Source organism: Alosa pseudoharengus, unplaced genomic scaffold, assembly GCF_046254945.1.
Source record: "Alosa pseudoharengus isolate Yale_2024_CS ecotype anadromous, Long Island Sound unplaced genomic scaffold, YU_APseudo_1.1 YU_APseudo_1.1_scf_8, whole genome shotgun sequence".
Taxonomy (NCBI): Eukaryota; Metazoa; Chordata; class Actinopteri; order Clupeiformes; family Clupeidae; genus Alosa; species Alosa pseudoharengus.
Genome location: NW_027468870.1, coordinates 10,070,962 through 10,088,015, shown reverse-complemented (window position 1 = coordinate 10,088,015; position 17,054 = coordinate 10,070,962). Strand labels below are relative to the sequence as shown.

The following is a 17,054-nucleotide window of genomic DNA, read 5'->3' as shown; positions in this document are numbered from 1 at the left end:
TACCCCCCCCCCCACCCCAACTTTAGGGTGGAATTCAAGTTAAGTAGAGTAGAGTGGAGTTGAGTAAAGTTAAGTAGAATTAATGAGAGAAAGAGAGAGAGAGAGGTGTGTATGTGAGAGAGAGAGAAAGAGATGGCTATGTGTAAATGTGCATATAACGTCTGAATACATATAAGTCTGCCACATTACTCCACATGGTTTATACTGTTCATTGCATCAGCTTCAATTATTTAATCTCAGGCTCAGGCTAGTCAGGCTCAGCCATGCAATCGTCCGAACTCGAACCCGCAATGTGCAGCACCTCGGAAAAGGGAGTTGAGCGTGCTAGCAATTGACCTAAAACCCCTGGGTGCCAGCTCTTTCACTAGCATGCCTGTTAAGGCGTCGGAAAGGAGCTTTATAATGCACAGTTACGTACCAACTGGCTACCTTACATATTTACAATGTCTAATGAATTCAAAATCGAATGAAAAAAATGTAGCACACTTTTTGCAAAGCTGCACACATTGATGTTCACTATTTACACTATTTTGCCATTTATGTTCCCACTTTGACACATGTTAAAATACTTTTAGATAATGAGTTCACTCAGCAATTAGATGTGCTTGAGCACTGTAAATATTGAACAGAGAGTAAGAAGGGTGGGAATTAGAGGAGAAGGAGGAGGAGAAAAAGTGGAGGAAGAACAGGACCAGGAGGTGAAGAAGTAGAGGAGTAGGAAGATGAGGAGGAGGAGCTGAAGACGTGTAGGAGGAGAAGGAAGATGATGATGAGGAGGAGGTGAAGAAGTAGAGGAGAAGTAGGAGGAGGTGAAGAAGTGGAGGAGGAGGAGTTGAAGAAGTGGAGGAGGAGGAAGATGATGATGAGGAGGAGGTGAAGAAGTGGAGGAGGAGGAGTTGAAGAAGTGGAGGAGGAGGAAGATGATGATGAGGAGGTGAAGAAGTAGAGGAGAAGAAAGAGGGGGTGAAGAAGTGGAGGAGGAGCTGAAGAAGTGGAGGAGTAGGATGAGGAGGAGGAGGATGATGATGAGGAGTAGGTGAAGAAGTAGAGGAGAAGAAAGAGGGGGTGAAGAAGTGGAGGAGGAAGATGAGGATGAGCTGAAGAAGTGGAGGAGGAGGTGAAGAAGTGGAGGAGTAGAATGAGGAGGATGATGATGGTGTGAAAAAGTAGAGGAGGAGGAGGAGGTGAAGAAGTGGAGGAGGAGGAGGTGAATAAAGTGGAGGAGGAGGTGGAGGAGGAGGAAGATGAGGACCAAGTGATTCCATGGTGCTCACTATAAGCACTAGACAACATTACATGTGATGTGGATGAAACATTATGGCCAGACGTAAAAAAGAAGGCAAGATCTAATGGGGTTTTTTGTTCTATCTAAAATGATTTTTATTTTCTTTGCTTTTTTGTTTGAATTGAAACAGAGAGAGAGGAAAGGAGATGTACTCCGAAAGAGAGAGATATTTAAAGACTCAAAGAGAGAGAGAGAGGAAAGGAGATGTACTCCGAAAGAGAGAGATATTTAAAGACTCAAAGAGAGAGAGAGAAAAGAGATGTACTCAGAAAAAGTGGAGGAAAAGAAGTGTATAGTCAGAGAGAGAGAGAGGTTGTCCATGGGCCGCGTTGTCAGGAGTGATGGCACGGCAGAGGTATCCTGGTGACTTGGCAACCATGCAACACCATCGTTTAGCCATTTAATGCCTGAATTCATCTGCTTCATAAACCTGCCTCAGGCCAGATGCTCCCCCCTTTAGAAACCCACCTCTGGCTGCCTTCTGTCTACGAGTGTGTGTGTGTGTGTGTGTGTGTGTGTGTGTGTGTGTGTCTGTGTGTGTGTATGTCTCTGTGTGTGTGTGTGTGTGTGTGTGTGTGTGTGTCTCTGTGTGTCTGTGTGTGTGTGTGTGTGTGTGTGTGTGTGTGTGTGTGTCTGTCTGTGTGTGTGTCTCTGTGTGTGTGTGTGTGTGTGTGTGTGTGTGTGTCTCTGTGTGTCTGTGTGTGTGTGTGTGTGTGTGTGTGTCTGTATGTGTCTGTGTGTGTGTCTCTCTGTGTGTTTGTGTGCACGTTTTTTGTCTATCATCTTTTATATCTGACCAGTTGATCTACATATCTGTGTGTGTGAGTGTCTCTCTCTTTTTCTGTATCTGTCTTCCTGTCCTGTGTTAACACCCACCCCTTGCAACCCCCCCCCCCCCCCCCCCCCCACACACACACACACACACACACACACGCACACACCTACACACAGAGAGAACAGTTTGCTTCAGTAGACATTAAAGCAAGTGATTTTCCTTTACTTAGGAGGTGTGTGGTGTTTGACGATCAACATTGCATCATTAAATAACGGCCTTGTGAATGTGTGTTTGTGTGTCTGTGTGTGTGTGTGCATGCGTGCCCGTGCGTGTACATGTGTGTGTGTGCGTGTGGGTAAGCCTGTCCTTGTGTGGGTCTGTGTGTGGGTGTGTCTAGGGTTTGAGTGTATAGGTGTAAATAGGCCTATACAGGAGACACAGAGAGTGAGAGAGTTAGTGTGTGTGTTTGTGCAGTCAGTCTTGAGCAGGAGCTCAATGTTTGCAGTTAGAATCTTGCTCATGATAGTAATTAGATTTTGTGTAGATATTATTTTGTACTGTTAGCTTTAGTTAGACTAGATTTTCCCCTTTACCTGCCATTTACATGAGATCCCTGAGTGTGTCCATCTGGGGGAAATACAGTAACTGGGTGACAGCTGTGATGGCTCCAGCTGATGATATTCAATGCCATGAAAACAAACAATGCTACAAACAACGCAAAGCACTGACTGGCTTCCAGAACTGCCAGAACTTTCAGCTCGCTGTACAGAATGTGACCGTCCAGTAGATGGCGCACTTCGACTCAAGACCAGAAAACTGGGTTGCCCCTGCCCATAGAGGGAGCAGGATAGGAATGAACACCTGGTGCAGTCAGTGACACAGGAAAATGATTTTCAGTCAACTGTCAAACGATTAAAAACAATTACTTGATTAATTGCATATTTTTTCTGTGATTAATCATGATACATTTCTTCCTATCAATGAAGCTTTTAATAATGTGACTTGTAATGTAATATCCTGGGATTATTGTAAAGAAAAAAAAACAACGAATTCTGATGCTATTGTTTAAAGGTTGTATCAGCCCAAACATAAATGATCACATTCATCTAATCTTTCCTAACGATCCGCTAGCTGCCCGCCCCATAAGCAGGCTATGAAAAGACTGTGTCTCTGTAGGCAGCCTAGACTCTTGAGATCTGTACACAAAAACAATTGCTACCAACAAGTGTTGCCAACCACTCAAAGCCAAAATAAAATGTTCCAATAACCGACAAGATGCGCGTTCAGGAGAGTTTCAATTGTTAGGGAGGGAGGGGGAGCAAAATTTGCAAAATAGGTCTGTCTTTTGGTGGGTACCATCATGGTTTGGGATGTTTCATTAGTAGGCAAGAAAGTAAGAAAACTCAGACTAATTAAAACTCTAGGATCATCTCATATCAAACTCACACACTGTGTGTGTCTCTCTCTCTCTCTCTCTCTCTCACACACACACTCATTTCACATTGCAGATTATTAGATGCGTGGATGAAATGTTAAAATAAAATGTTGGAAATGTAATCATTTAAACTGTTGGCATTGATGATAGTCACAATTTGTTTTTTTTCTGCCTGCTATGCTGTTCTTCTGTCTCTTCCTTCCACACCAAGTGTCATGGTCAACTGATTCCTGTGGGCCGAGAGAGAAACCAGCATGTCCTGCACAACGGCACAAGGAGTTGGGGATGAGGACCTCATGAGAGTTCTGTGAGACAGCAGGTAATGTTCTTCTTTAGGTAGCAGGTACCTTCTTTTTCAGCTGTTTCCTGGCGTCAATGTGCCCTGTGTGTTTCCTGGTATCCATATGCCCTGTGTGTGTCACTGGTGCTCTCCAATCCTCCATGGACAACTGTGGTTGGACTGGACTCTGGAGGCTTTAAGGTTCAAATGAACAAGGTCCTGTTCTCTTTTGGATTGAGGTTCAAATGAACAAGGTCCTGTTCTCTTTTGGATTGAGGTTCAAATGAACAAGGTCCTGTTCTCTTTTGGATTGAGGTTCAAATGACCAAATGCCATTAATGCTGTAGCTGGTCCCACATTAAAGGCCAATTTACACCAGAACTGTCTGACGTCCCTCTTTTGTTAGAGATAAAATTTCATTAGAATCTACTTGGAAGTTCCGATCAGTACCATATTCTGTCCAACCAAGGCGTATTTTTACACTTCACTTCTATTTTTAGGGCGAATCTCAGGATGTCTTACAGTAATATGCATCTGGTTTGAGCAACACAAATGTTCTAGTGCTAAATCATGGTTTGCTGTGTCTGCCATGCCATATGGGAGGACAAGAGTTCAACATCAGATGACACTGGAGGGGTGTTCTGCCACCAGTGTCAACGCATCCCTGCTCTGTTGCTAAGCAGTGCCTTTATGATGTCATAATCCCTTTTATGAGGCGCACAGCAGGTTAGTTCAGCCTTTCAGAGCCATGTGGAGACCAGAGATCTTTAGGGCGGAGTGGAGTGTGTTCTAGAATCTTAGATGGAGATCACAGCTCACACACAGTAATTTCTGTTGTCAAAATATTAGTTATATAGATCAAATTACTCTCATTCCAAGATGACCTTGAATGTATATTAGAGTGTACATTTTGTCCAAGTTTGTAGGAGTGCAGTGTGTGTGTGTGTGTGTGAGAGAGAGAGAGAGAGAGAGAGAGTGTGTCATGTGCCATTGTGTTTTGACAGCTTTCTGTGTTACAGTATGTGTCTGTGTGTGTGTTTGTGTGTGAGACAGCGTGTGCATGTTTATGTCATGTGTTTCATTTCATCCTGTGTGTGTGCAGCTTGTGTTTGTGTCTCATCATGACTCTCTCCCTCTCCATCTCTCTCTTTGTGTGTGTGCGTGTGTGTGTGTGTGTGTGTGTGTGTGTGTGTGTGTGTGTGTGTGTGTGTGTGTGTGTGCACTTGGATAAATATGTTTCTGAGTATTTCTGTTTCATCTGCTTGAGTGTGAGTGATGTGCATGTCTGAACACTTGTGTTTGTGTGGGAGAGGAGAGAGTTTACCGACTGCCAAGTAAGGCAAAAACAATTTATTACAGTTTTTTTCCTGGTCACACGATACAGACACGGATACAGAAATTGGATCCTTATTTTCACGTTTATTCATTTAGCAGTAGCCTCTAGCCAAAATGATTTACAAAAAGAGGAATCACAATCAAGCTAAACTGTAAAGGAAACCTTAGATAACAATACTACTAAAATAAATATTACCAGAAGATGAGAGTGCAGAAGTCTAAGGTCGAAGGAGATAATGGTACAAGGAAAAGGAAGTAAAAGGGAGAAGAGAAGAGAAGAACTCTGTGATTCCTTCAGCAAGAAAGCCCAGAGATTACCTCATCTCCCATATCTGTACACACATTTGTACTCTATTCACCCATGAGTAATGTTTGTATTTCTTTTGGCTATATTACAAGTGGTGAAATTAGTCATTCCTTGTATTTTATGCTCATTTGGCAAAAAAAACATGAAATCAGAACAATAAATTCATCACCATAGGAATGCAACAAGTGTTCCACAACACTGTTGCCATGATGATCAGATACTTACACTTATCAAAATGAACAGCTGAGAGATGATAATGAGCAAGTATGTTACAATTCAACTAGTGCTTGGTGCTATGATTGTACTTTGGAAAGATGAGCTGAGAGTCAAAGAGGAGTGATTATTTTGCATGGTTAATTACAGGACACAAGAGAGAGAGAGAGAGAGAAAACACTAACGATACAAAGGCATGCTGTAACACATTTAATATTAGTTTTAAGTTAGTTTGTCTTTTGTCTTTAATATGTCTTTTAAACTTAAAAAAAAAACCTCCCTTCTCTGTTAAGGTGGAGGGGAGTTTGTCGACGATTGTGATTGGGGCCAGCAAAAGTTGGAAGCAAAAATAAAAACAATAAATAAAAATTTAAAAAAAACAAGTGTGTTGAGTATTGTTAGCATTATAATAATTTGTCGAATATATCTGAATATTCTATTTTCCATGATAATCTTTCTGATTGGCTGTGTAACTCCCTCTCAAGCACGGGCAGACACAAGTGGTTTCATTTTTACTGGTTTTAATGAAGTCTTCTCCAAGTCAAACCGTGAAAACTCGTTGGCTGCATGCTGCGAAAGGAAATTATCTTGAAGCCTTCCCATCTTCAACATTTCTTAAACTGTTCTTAACTTCAGTTCACTTAAAGCATGTAATACTTTCAACTGCTTGACCTTAAACTCATCAGCAACGCATACAGCGCCTGTATGCTTCTCTCTCGTTCACTCACGTTATAACATTTATCCCAATCTGTGAATTAGTGAAACACACTCAGCACACAGTGACCACACAGTGAAGTGAAGCACACACTAATCCCGATGCAGTGAGCTGCCTGTACAGCGGCGCTCGGGGAGCAGTGAGGGGTTACAGTAGGTGCCTTGCTCAAGGGCACTTCAGCCGTTCCTACTGGTCTGGGTTCGAACCGGCAACCCTCCGGTTACAAGTCCGAAGCGTTAACCAGCGTTAAATACGAAGCGTTAAATAATTTTCATCTATTGTCCCTAGGCAGATAAATATATATAAAAAAAAAACATAAAAACAAGTAACAAGCATGCAACACCCTCATATTTTTCAAGTTTGAAGGAGTGTGTGGGGGTGTGTTCAGACAGGGCTGCAGCTATGACTGGGGATAACAGTGGAGTGACAGCTCTCATCAAGCAGAAAGCCCCGAATGCAATGTTCACACACTGTATGCTCCATCGCGAAGTAGCCTACTTGTAGCTAAATAGATATAGGATGAGCTTAATTTATTTTTACATTTACCATAGTATTGTCGATGGGTTTAATAGTCTTGCAAATAATTAATAATTGTTTTGCAAAAGAGGGGCTTTGGCCAGAAGTGGTATTTGGGGCGACTGAGGTAAACTGTAAACCAGTTTAAGCTCCACATCAGTCACTTGTGCAATTGCTTGTGCACAATTGTCTGCTCTTTTTTACATTATCAATCGCTAATGTCATGTCAGCCAAAATGCATTATACAAGTTCTATGTTTTTCAGGATAGTCTAAGCTACCCATATCTGGGAAAGTATGATGCTATAATGCTTGTGTATGTCAGTCTTCATATCAAGGGCAAATTAGTTGTTTCTCTTAATTTTTTCATGCATTCATTTTAGCATGCCAGTTAGCCTAGAAGCCTGCCGAATTTAACCCTGCCCACAAAATTTGAGATCAAGAAATTCGGTCTGGACTTGAGAGCCTAGAGAACCTGAAAACTTGAGAACTGTGCAGACCAATCAAATCATCTGGGTGGAATTGGCTATGTCAGGATACATGCCATTAGAGATATCTATTCATATTTGTGGGATTGTCTGGATTCTTTTAATATAAGAATCATGATGGTGAGATACTTTGTGGCTTGGCAATTTACAAAAATATACTGTATATTTTGATATACATATTTTACTCATTATGAATTGTTTTGAACACTGAAGTATTGTCACTGAACCACTGGATGAAGAATGTTACTTATACTCCTCTACATTTGTGACCTGAAGTAACCTGTGCTTGCATATGCAGTCAGTGGTTCTCAAACTTTTTCTGTCATTCCCCTCTTCGGAGGTGAGGTATTTTCAAGCCACACCTGACCTCATCAACCCAGCGAAATGGTAACGTTAAAATATTATTTTTGCATTTTGGTTCCACATTACATATCCCGTCCATCCTGTTCATCGCGCCCTGTCATGTCTCTATTCCCCACTATTGAGAACCATACATGTATGTCATGTAGTCCAAGGCACAGTTGTTCTGTGCATATGACCAACTTCTGATTCTTTGATATGAAAAGCAAATTCATTATTTTGAGGTGCTACAACATTAGAATTTCAGCCCAGAGTTGAAGGCCGTGTAGACATTTCAAAACTGGATAACAGCTAATTGTACAGAGAGATTTTGATATACTATATGGTTTGTGATGTGTTGAGTGAAGAGTCAGTATATATAAGTATATATACTCTTTTGATCCCGTGAGGGAAATTTGGTCTCTGCATTTATCCTAATCCGTGAATTAGTGAAACACACACACAGCACACAGTGTACACACAGTGAGGTGAAGCACACACTAATCTCGGCGCAGTGAGCTGCCTGCATCAACAGCGGCGCTCGGGGAGCAGTGAGGGGTTAGGTGCCTTGCTCAAGGGCACTTTAGCCGTGCCTACTGGTCGGTTACAGGTCCGAAGTGCTAACCAGTAGGCCACGGCTGCCCCCTGAGTCCGAATGGATGTGGAGATAGACAGAGTATGCAGCATGTAAATATGATTACATTTCATATAAATTGAAAGCCTGTATGATGATAACAGTAAAAACAGTAGTATCCATTTGACAGACATCTTGATTTTCTGAGGGAGACCAAAGAGTAGCTACAGTAACTTGTAAAGCTATATTGTATTTTTCTTTTACTTTAATATTGCTGCTATAGTATATATGTATACATACATTCAAGTAACAGAGCATTACAAAATGTGTGCACCTCTTATTCATTGGTGTACAGAGACTCTGCACTTGAGATGCAGACATACTGGATGGCTCTGCATTGCTTTGTGTGTGTGTGTGTGTGTGTGTGTGTGTGTGTGTGTGTGTGTGTGTGTCTGAAGAGACACGTTGTGTTTGTATTGTATGTGTATGTAACCTATGTATTTAACCTGCCCAGAGTCACTCTGTATGTCTGTCTGTCTGTGTGAGTGTGTGTCTATGTGTACTGTATGTATGAGTGTGTGCAAAGGTAATGTGATGTCTGTGTGTACAGGTGTGTGTGTGTGTGTGTGTGTGTGTGTGTGTGCGTGTGTGTGTGTGTGTGTGAATGAGAGAGAGAGACATTTACATGTTTCATGTCTGTGCAGAGTTAAGGCTGATTTATGTTTCTATGTTCTGGGGTCACACACACACAGAGGCCCTCTATGCCATCCAACCTGTGTGGGTGGATGAATGTCCCTCTGAGGCTCACCGGTCCCCCCCTGCAGGGTCAGAGGTCAGAAGTCAGGGGTTATGATGAGGTCTGGGGGGGTGATCAGCTGCCCTGGACCCAGGACTGGAAGGAAGATTTCTCCCTCTCTACAAATGTGGTTTGTGAAGCTCCAACATCAGAGGCTCCTCCTGAGATGCCGCGGCTTAGCATGCACTCTCAAAAATGATGTGTTAAATAATTACACATTTTTTGTGTTATCACAATTTTAACACAATTTGTGTTATTTTGTGTTGTTACTGTGTTATATTACTGGAATATACTGCCCAACACAAAATGTGTTAAATTATTGGCCAATCCCTGGTGTCCTGGATGAGCCGTTACCCTGAGAGGAGAGGTTCTTTTCTCAGCACTTCATTTTGGCGCACTGGAAGAAGTTGCAAGTGGCACATAGAGTGGAATTAAATGTCTGAATAAAAGGTAAGGTAGACCCATGTCTTCAGACGTATTTGTTATGTTTATTTTAAAGACTGTTGCAACTTGCAATATTGTAAAGGTTAAATGATAATAAAGTCCAGCTCTAGCAGCTAACGTTAGGTTATTGATTAGCAATCGTTATGCTAGTCCATGTTAAGTCAATCCTGACCTTACATGAACACACTCTGAAAAACACTGGCATACATGTAGAAACTAAAATATTCTCGTATTACTATGTGGGTAAATCCGCATTTTGGGTAGCTGCTAAAGTTTTAGCTATGGACAGCTAACGTTAGCAAGGTTTGTGGGAACTGGAATGACCTTGTAGTGCTAACAAGGTATGAAATGCTAACGGTATGGCTCAGGATGTCAAAACTACAAACTGCTATCTACGTTACAAATTACGATAAGTTACAACACTATCTAACTTACTATAACTACTATAAATCATGATCACCACCGTTATTTATTCAGAAGCTGATTCACTTTTACTTGCATAGATAACGGTGACCGTTTTATTCTGAACAATCGGTGGTTAACGTTACAAGCCATAATAGACATAAGGTCAGGTAACGTCAATGTAGTCGTTTTTGTTATAGGCCTATGCAGTTATATCTCTTCTGCTCCACGACATAACATTAGAACATGTTCACAAATAGTCTAGCAAGTTAACGATGATGAATGAACTTAATGCATTTAGAAGCTACCAAGCTGCCAAGGGAAAACACATTTGCATTCCGAACGCGACACTAACGTTAGTGAACACGGTTTGATGAAACGATATTGCATGCAGTTAGTAGACCCAGTGTTGAACTAGCTTCTACATCTATGCACAACGTTATGATGATCTTTTATAGTTTATAGAGTGTGTAGTTTGCTTTTTTGGGGTGCAGGTTAAGCAATAATGTGACGCATTAATGAAACAGTAATCAATGCTGCCATTTTGATAATAACCTAAAGTAACATTTCGTTTCTGACCAGTTCGCTAACGTTAGTCACCCAGATTGTGTGTTCTTATTTTGGAAATGCTGAATGATTTAAAAAATAAACAGTATGGAAGTTGAAATAAGTTATGTGTTCACAATATGGTGTGAAATCAAATTTATAATAATCTATTTTGTTGCAGCTACAAGGTTGTGGATTGCTGCTAGACATCCAACGTTGGAGGTTTTTGCAGAGTTTACACGCTTTGTGGACATGCCATATATGGTGAGTGCATATTGTTTTGGGACAATGAAAATAATGAAAGTTGGATGAATTGTCTTTAATCCCTCTGATATCATTCTAATTTTTTAAATGACCTATTTGTAATAAAAATAGTAAAATAAAGATGAAAATAATGATAGTTGGATGAACTGTCTTTAACCCCTCTGATATCATTCTAATTATTCAAATGACTGTATTTTGTCCATTTATGTACTTTGACACAGAATTTGGAAAGATGTTTCCTGGAAAAGCTGCTGTTCATCCGAAAATGGGAGGGAATGTCCACAAGTGAACCTGCAGCTGCCTTGCCACCAGTTCCTGAGCATGATTGATGGTAGGAGGAATTATCTCTATTAAGCTTTTGTGCTACAGTGAATGAATGCAATTGATTTTAACAAGAAAGTAAGAGTTTACTAAATTTGTTTGTTTTTATAGTTTCATGTTACAGAGCTCTTCATAAGCTTGTCCATCTGCTGCCCCCCACTGCATCAGGCAGGGGCAAAGGGAACACCAAATGCAGTGTGAAGTCAGCTTCGGGCTACCTTTTGGATATAAAACCGGTAGGCCCCTCCTATAGTAAATGTTTCTTTTGTGTGCTTATAGTACGGAACGCCTATATTGTATGTTTTATGGTGCAATGTTATATCTGGTATAATGTAAAATGACTATTGTCAATTTGTAAATTGCTTGAAACCCTGCATATGTCTAATGACTTGTTTATGTTCTTGTTCTTTCTTTAAAATAACAGACTGGAACCAGCATTTCCAGTGTGCTGAACAATCCTCCTGATAGATCAGTAGAACATCGCCAGCCCCACTTGGTGTGCATTGCAGATCCCTCCGCCTCCGCCCAATACATCATTGTTGCAGAAAACGACAAACTTGCCATTCCTCTTAAGGAAAACGGTTTGAGAAGTTATGCACATTTCACCAGAAAGTGAAAATCAAACTGTTTTTCTGAAGGATACTTGTTACAAAGTTTTTCCATAACCATTTCCATGCAATTGCTGTCTAGAGAACAGAGGACTTGAAACTAATTAGTATAAGAGATTTAATTGATTTTAGACCAATACATTTGATATTTTTTAACAATGATATTTTTGTAAACCCTCGTTATGAACTTGTGTAATGTTTATGTGTACAATATTTGTAATAAATAATACATCATTTCACATTAGGCTGTCAAGAATTCATCTTTATTGCACACACTATTTGGTTTAAATAATGTCATAATTGTCTTATCTGCTAAGATCCATAAATATACTAAAAATATAAATAAAACGACAACATGCACTTCATTATGCTGTGATTGAATTGACATTGTTGTTTATTATTGCTATTATCCTTCTAATAGTCTGACCAACATCTTAATTTGCTCCCTGTTAAATTTAAGTATTATATTGTCTTGTATTTGTATGTGGCTTTGGACAAAAGCATAACCATAACCAAATGAAAGTAACAATAACCAAATTGACACAAATTGTGTCAACTATAACACACAGGTGTGTTAAAATATAAACACAGTAACTGTGTTAACCATAACCAAATTGTGTCAACTATAACACACAGGTGTGTTAAAATATCAACACAGTAACTGTGTTACATGGGTTTAACACAAAAAATAACACAAAATGTGTTGTCCTTACCTAAACACATTGATGTGTTAAAAATGTGTTGTTTCCAACACATCCTTTTTGAGAGTGTGGTGGCCTGCTAGCATGGCAATATTTTAGCATGACGCTAATCATGGCAGCATGTTAGCATTCCGCACCCTGTTAGCATGGCTGTATATTATCATAGCAATGTGTTAGCTTGGCAACGTGTTAGCCAGGCAGCATGTATTCTTCCTCTATCCACTCCACCTGGGGGCAGCCGTGGCCTACTGGTTAGCACTTCGGACCTGTAACCGGAGGGTTGCCGGTTCGAACCCCGACCAGTAGGCACGGCTGAAGTGCCCTTGAGCAAGGCACCTAACCTCTCACTGCTCCCCGAGCGCCGCTGTTGATGCAGGCAGCTCACTGCGCCGGGATTAGTGTGTGCTTCACCTCACTGTGTGTACACTGTGTGCTGTGTGTGCATTTCACTAATTCACGGATTGGGATAAATGCAGAGACCAAATTTCCCTTACGGGATCAAAAGAGTATTTTTTCCATGGTCTCAGCCTGTATCTCCTGATACATAAAGGTTGATGTGTTTTGTCGGTGCGTGTGTGTGTGTCATTCTCCATCTCTGCTTTTCCTCGTCTCCTGCCACTATCTCACACACACTCTCTGAATTTCACATGATGGTGCGTGTGTGTGAGTGTGGGTGCCCTGACTGATGGTCCACGTGTGAGTATGTGTACTGACCACGTGAAAACATGGAGGGCCTCTCCAGAGCGAAAAGACCCTTTCAGAACACACATTAGAACATACTAGTTCCATCTAGAGAACCCCTACTCTACCCTACCAGAGAAAAAACGTCTGAATACTCCAAAGTATCTCCTAGAACTCTCCTAGTCTACTCCAGGTCTGAACCTCTATTCTACTCTACTGGACTGAGTCCTACTTTATTGCACGGCTGGTTTGGGTGTGTGTGTGTGTGTGTGTGTGTGTGCGTGCACTAAGATGAGTCCGTGCAGGAAGTTCTTATCCTGCAGTTTGGCCCATTGGTGCATTAGTCAGCGTCAATTATGTGTGGAGTTTGGACAGTAGAAGCGTACACACACACACAACACACACACACACACAAGCTCACTCACACAAACACCCATGCTCACTCAAACACACACCCGTGCTCACTCACAAACACACCCACACATACACACACGTGCAGCTACAGAGTATGAACTGTGTACCAGAGTTATATCAGGTGTGTGTGTGTGTAGGGGAGTTTTTTTCTTGAAACATGACAACTTCAACCACCCACACACTCACATTCTCTCTGTCATACACACATACACACACATGCATATAGCGGATAGAGGCACACACACATACAAAAATTCACACACGCTGCAGATTTCACAGCACACAGACAGACGAGGACATCTCTGACATTCCCCAGGATCCTCTAAGACCAACTCTACTGCAGGTAAAATAACACAAATTTAGTAAATAACCCCTCCAATAGGCATTCATTATCAAAGAGATAAATGATTAATTATCACACAGATAAATTAGTTATTGTAATCATATCCAAACTGCATTCCAAACTTACTTTGAAGTCCGTTCTTCTGGCTGTTAGATTATCAAGTTGGTTTGCTTCACTCACTAATAGTCTTATTTGTTATTCATGTTTACATGTATCTGTAACAAAGCTGTAACAGAAGATACATCAAAAAAGCTTTCATTCTTCAGCAGGTTAGATTGAAAGTTTAGCATACAGTTTTATTTCTCTGAAGTAACTGCAATCATAAATGAATTTATTTGTATAACTTGAATGTAATTTTAATTTGACATGTTATCAAATAATGTTTCATCAAATAGACGTTATACTTGTGATAATTGCTTTGTATTCATTTATATTCACACCCTTACACGCAGACAGACATCCATACTGTGCTTATAGGGAATGAGATATACACTGAGATACTGTGTTGTCAGAGATGTGAACTTCTCACTCACAGATATTCATATTATGAATCAATATCTCAGTCAGTGCAGAATGTCTCTTGTTAATTGTGAATATTTGAGGTTGATTCTAAATAAATATTCTGAATACTCCAAAGTATCTCCTAGAACTCTCCTAGTCTACTACAGGTCTGAACCTCTAATCTACTCTACTGGATTGAGTCCTACTCTACTGGACTGAGTCCTACTTTATTGAGATGTGTGCGATATACTGTGTTGTCAGAGATGGAACAAGTATGTGAACTTCTCACTCACAGATATTCATATTATGAATCAATATCTCAGTCAGCGCAGAATGTCTCTTGTTAATTGTGAATATTTGAGGTTGATTCTAAATAATGCATGAGATATACTTTGTACAGTTTAGTGAGTGATAAAACGCTAATACACTAAGACTGATTTCCTGTTCCGTTTGTTGATTTGGGGGCGGGGGGGGGGGGGGGGGGGTGAGCATTGTATTCGTAACATGCGTGTGTTAATGGGGGGGAGGGGTAGCGCTGTACTCATAAGCTTCATGCGTGTGTGTTGGTGGGGATTAGCATTTTACTGTGTTGATGGGGGGGAGGGGCAGTGAGTGTTGCACTCTATGTGTTGATGGGGGGGGGGAGTAGTGTTGTACTTTGTGTGTTGATGGGGGGGTGAATGTTGATGGGAGCAGTAGTGTTGTACTCTGTGTGTTGATGGGGGGAGTAGTGTTGTACTCTGTGTGTTGATGGAGGTAGTGTTGTACTCTGTGTGTTGATGGGGGTTAGTGTTGTACTCTGTGTGTTGATGGATGTAGTAGTGTTGTACTCTGTGTGTTGATGGGGGGGGGGGGGTTAGTGTTGTACTCTGTGTGTTGATGGGGGGCTGAATGTTGATGGGGGCCGGTATTATTGTACTCAGTGTGTTAGTGGGGGGTGAGCTTTGTACACGTGGGGCTATCAGCTGGCTGATGCTCAGTAATAGACTGTCCCGCTATCATAGGTTCACCTGCCAGCCACCACAGCCTTGTAAACATTCCCATCATATCTCCATTACCTAATAACCTCATTTTTAGACTCATATCTCAATGCCTCCATTACCTGTAATAACCTCATCATTCATACTGTGTCAGTGTCTCCAGTACCTATAATAACAGCACTGTCTTCAGTAGGAACATCACGTTGTCCACTACCTCAGAGTGCTGTTGCCAGGTGATGTGTGGTCAGTATGGGTTAGTTGGGTTAGGTCATGGTTGAGTTGGGTTAGGTGATGGTTTAGTTGTGTTTGGGTTAGGTGATGGTTTAGTTGTGTTTGGGTTAGGTGATGGTTTAGTTGGGTTAGGTGAAGGTTTAGTTGGGTTTGGTTTAGGTGATGGTTTAGTTGTGTTTGGGTTAGGTCATGGTTGAGTTGGGTTAGGTGATGGTTTAGTTGGGTTTGGGTTAGGTAATGGTTTAGTTGGGTTTGGGTTAGGTGATGGTTTAGTTGGGTTAGGTGATGGTTTAGTTGGGTTTGGGTTAGGTGTTGATTTTATTGTGTTTGGTTCAAGTGATGTGCCAGCTGGCATTAGAAGTAACCACCAGAGTCATCAACCACTGTGGTATTTGTTGTGGAATGTGATGAGTTTATTGTCATGAGATATTATTTTAAGACTGAAATATTGTTAAGAAGGAATTATATTTGTTTCCCTGGTCAAATGGCGATGACTGGGATATGGGAGGAGTTTCTTTTATAATCCTTCAAGGTTAGGATCATAAAGAGGGATAAGATAAAGAGCAGTGCAGTCATGTTCTTTAAGCTTTTTATAGACACCGGCTGTGGGTGTGTTTGTGTGTGAGTGAGTGTGTGTGTGTGAGTGTGTGACGTGGGTGAATGGACATAGGTGGCTCAGGAGATCAACGGTAGCTGTTCCCTGGACCCATCCCCATTATGTATAATGACAGAATGTCCTGAAATGAGTCACAGAGAGTCATAGGCGTTTTAAGCAGGCATTTTAGGAGTAAATGGGTTAACTTACCCGTTGGGTAATGGTAGACTTCATTAGGTATTTATATATCGATCTTTGCAGTAGGCTATTACAGCTCTCAACTTAGGTTGGGTAATGGTAGACTTATTTATGTATACAGCATATCAATCTTTGCAGTAGGCTGCTAAAGTAGCTCCTAATTTACCTGTTGAGTAATGGTAGACTTATTATTTATTAATTATTTATTCATTCATTTATCAAACTTTGCCGTAAGCTATTATGGCCATGCCCACTGAAATGCACTTGTCACTCATTAACCAATCACAGAGTTCACTAAAAACAAAGCTTGTGCCTGAGACTTGACGTCACCTACACATCAGTTTTTTCTTCTCTTTGGAGTTCTCCTTTTTTCTTTCATACACGCTGGCAAGTTAGCACACCATAGGGTAGGGCTGATATGAGATATGAGAGCCAATCACACTGAAAGCTGAATGACAAAGATGACAGCCAATCACATGAAACTGATGCTAAATGACTGATGTTGAGTGGTCATTGTAGGATAAGATGTATGTTCACCTCTGAACCTGAACCACCTCAGACACTAGTGTGAAGGGAAAGGCGAAGTGTGTTTGTGTGTCTGTGTGTGTATGTAGTATAGCATAGCAGTTATGCTGATGTACGATTCCTGTCCTTTAGAACCACAGCATGTGAGAACATTTAAATATTGATATGTGGGATTCTGTTCTGCAGTACCATGCCATGTGAGAACATTTAAATGTTGATGAGTGGCTTCCTATCCTTTAGAACC

The 17,054-nt window shown here is 41.0% G+C and overlaps 1 long non-coding RNA gene across 2 annotated transcripts; it reads left to right on the top strand.

Moving 5' to 3' along the window:
• The first annotated feature begins 9,246 nt into the window (after positions 1 to 9,246).
• On the top strand, positions 9,247 to 11,649 carry LOC143112008 (uncharacterized). 2 transcript variants are annotated; one of them, XR_012984654.1, is made up of 5 exons: positions 9,247 to 9,506; positions 10,630 to 10,712; positions 10,934 to 11,043; positions 11,145 to 11,269; positions 11,458 to 11,649. It is a non-coding gene; the product is annotated as an uncharacterized LOC143112008 (long non-coding RNA). The 2 variants fall into 2 exon arrangements; XR_012984652.1 differs by lacking the exon at positions 9,247 to 9,506 and having other exon boundaries at positions 10,232 to 10,712.
• Positions 11,650 to 17,054: the final 5,405 nt, after the last annotated feature.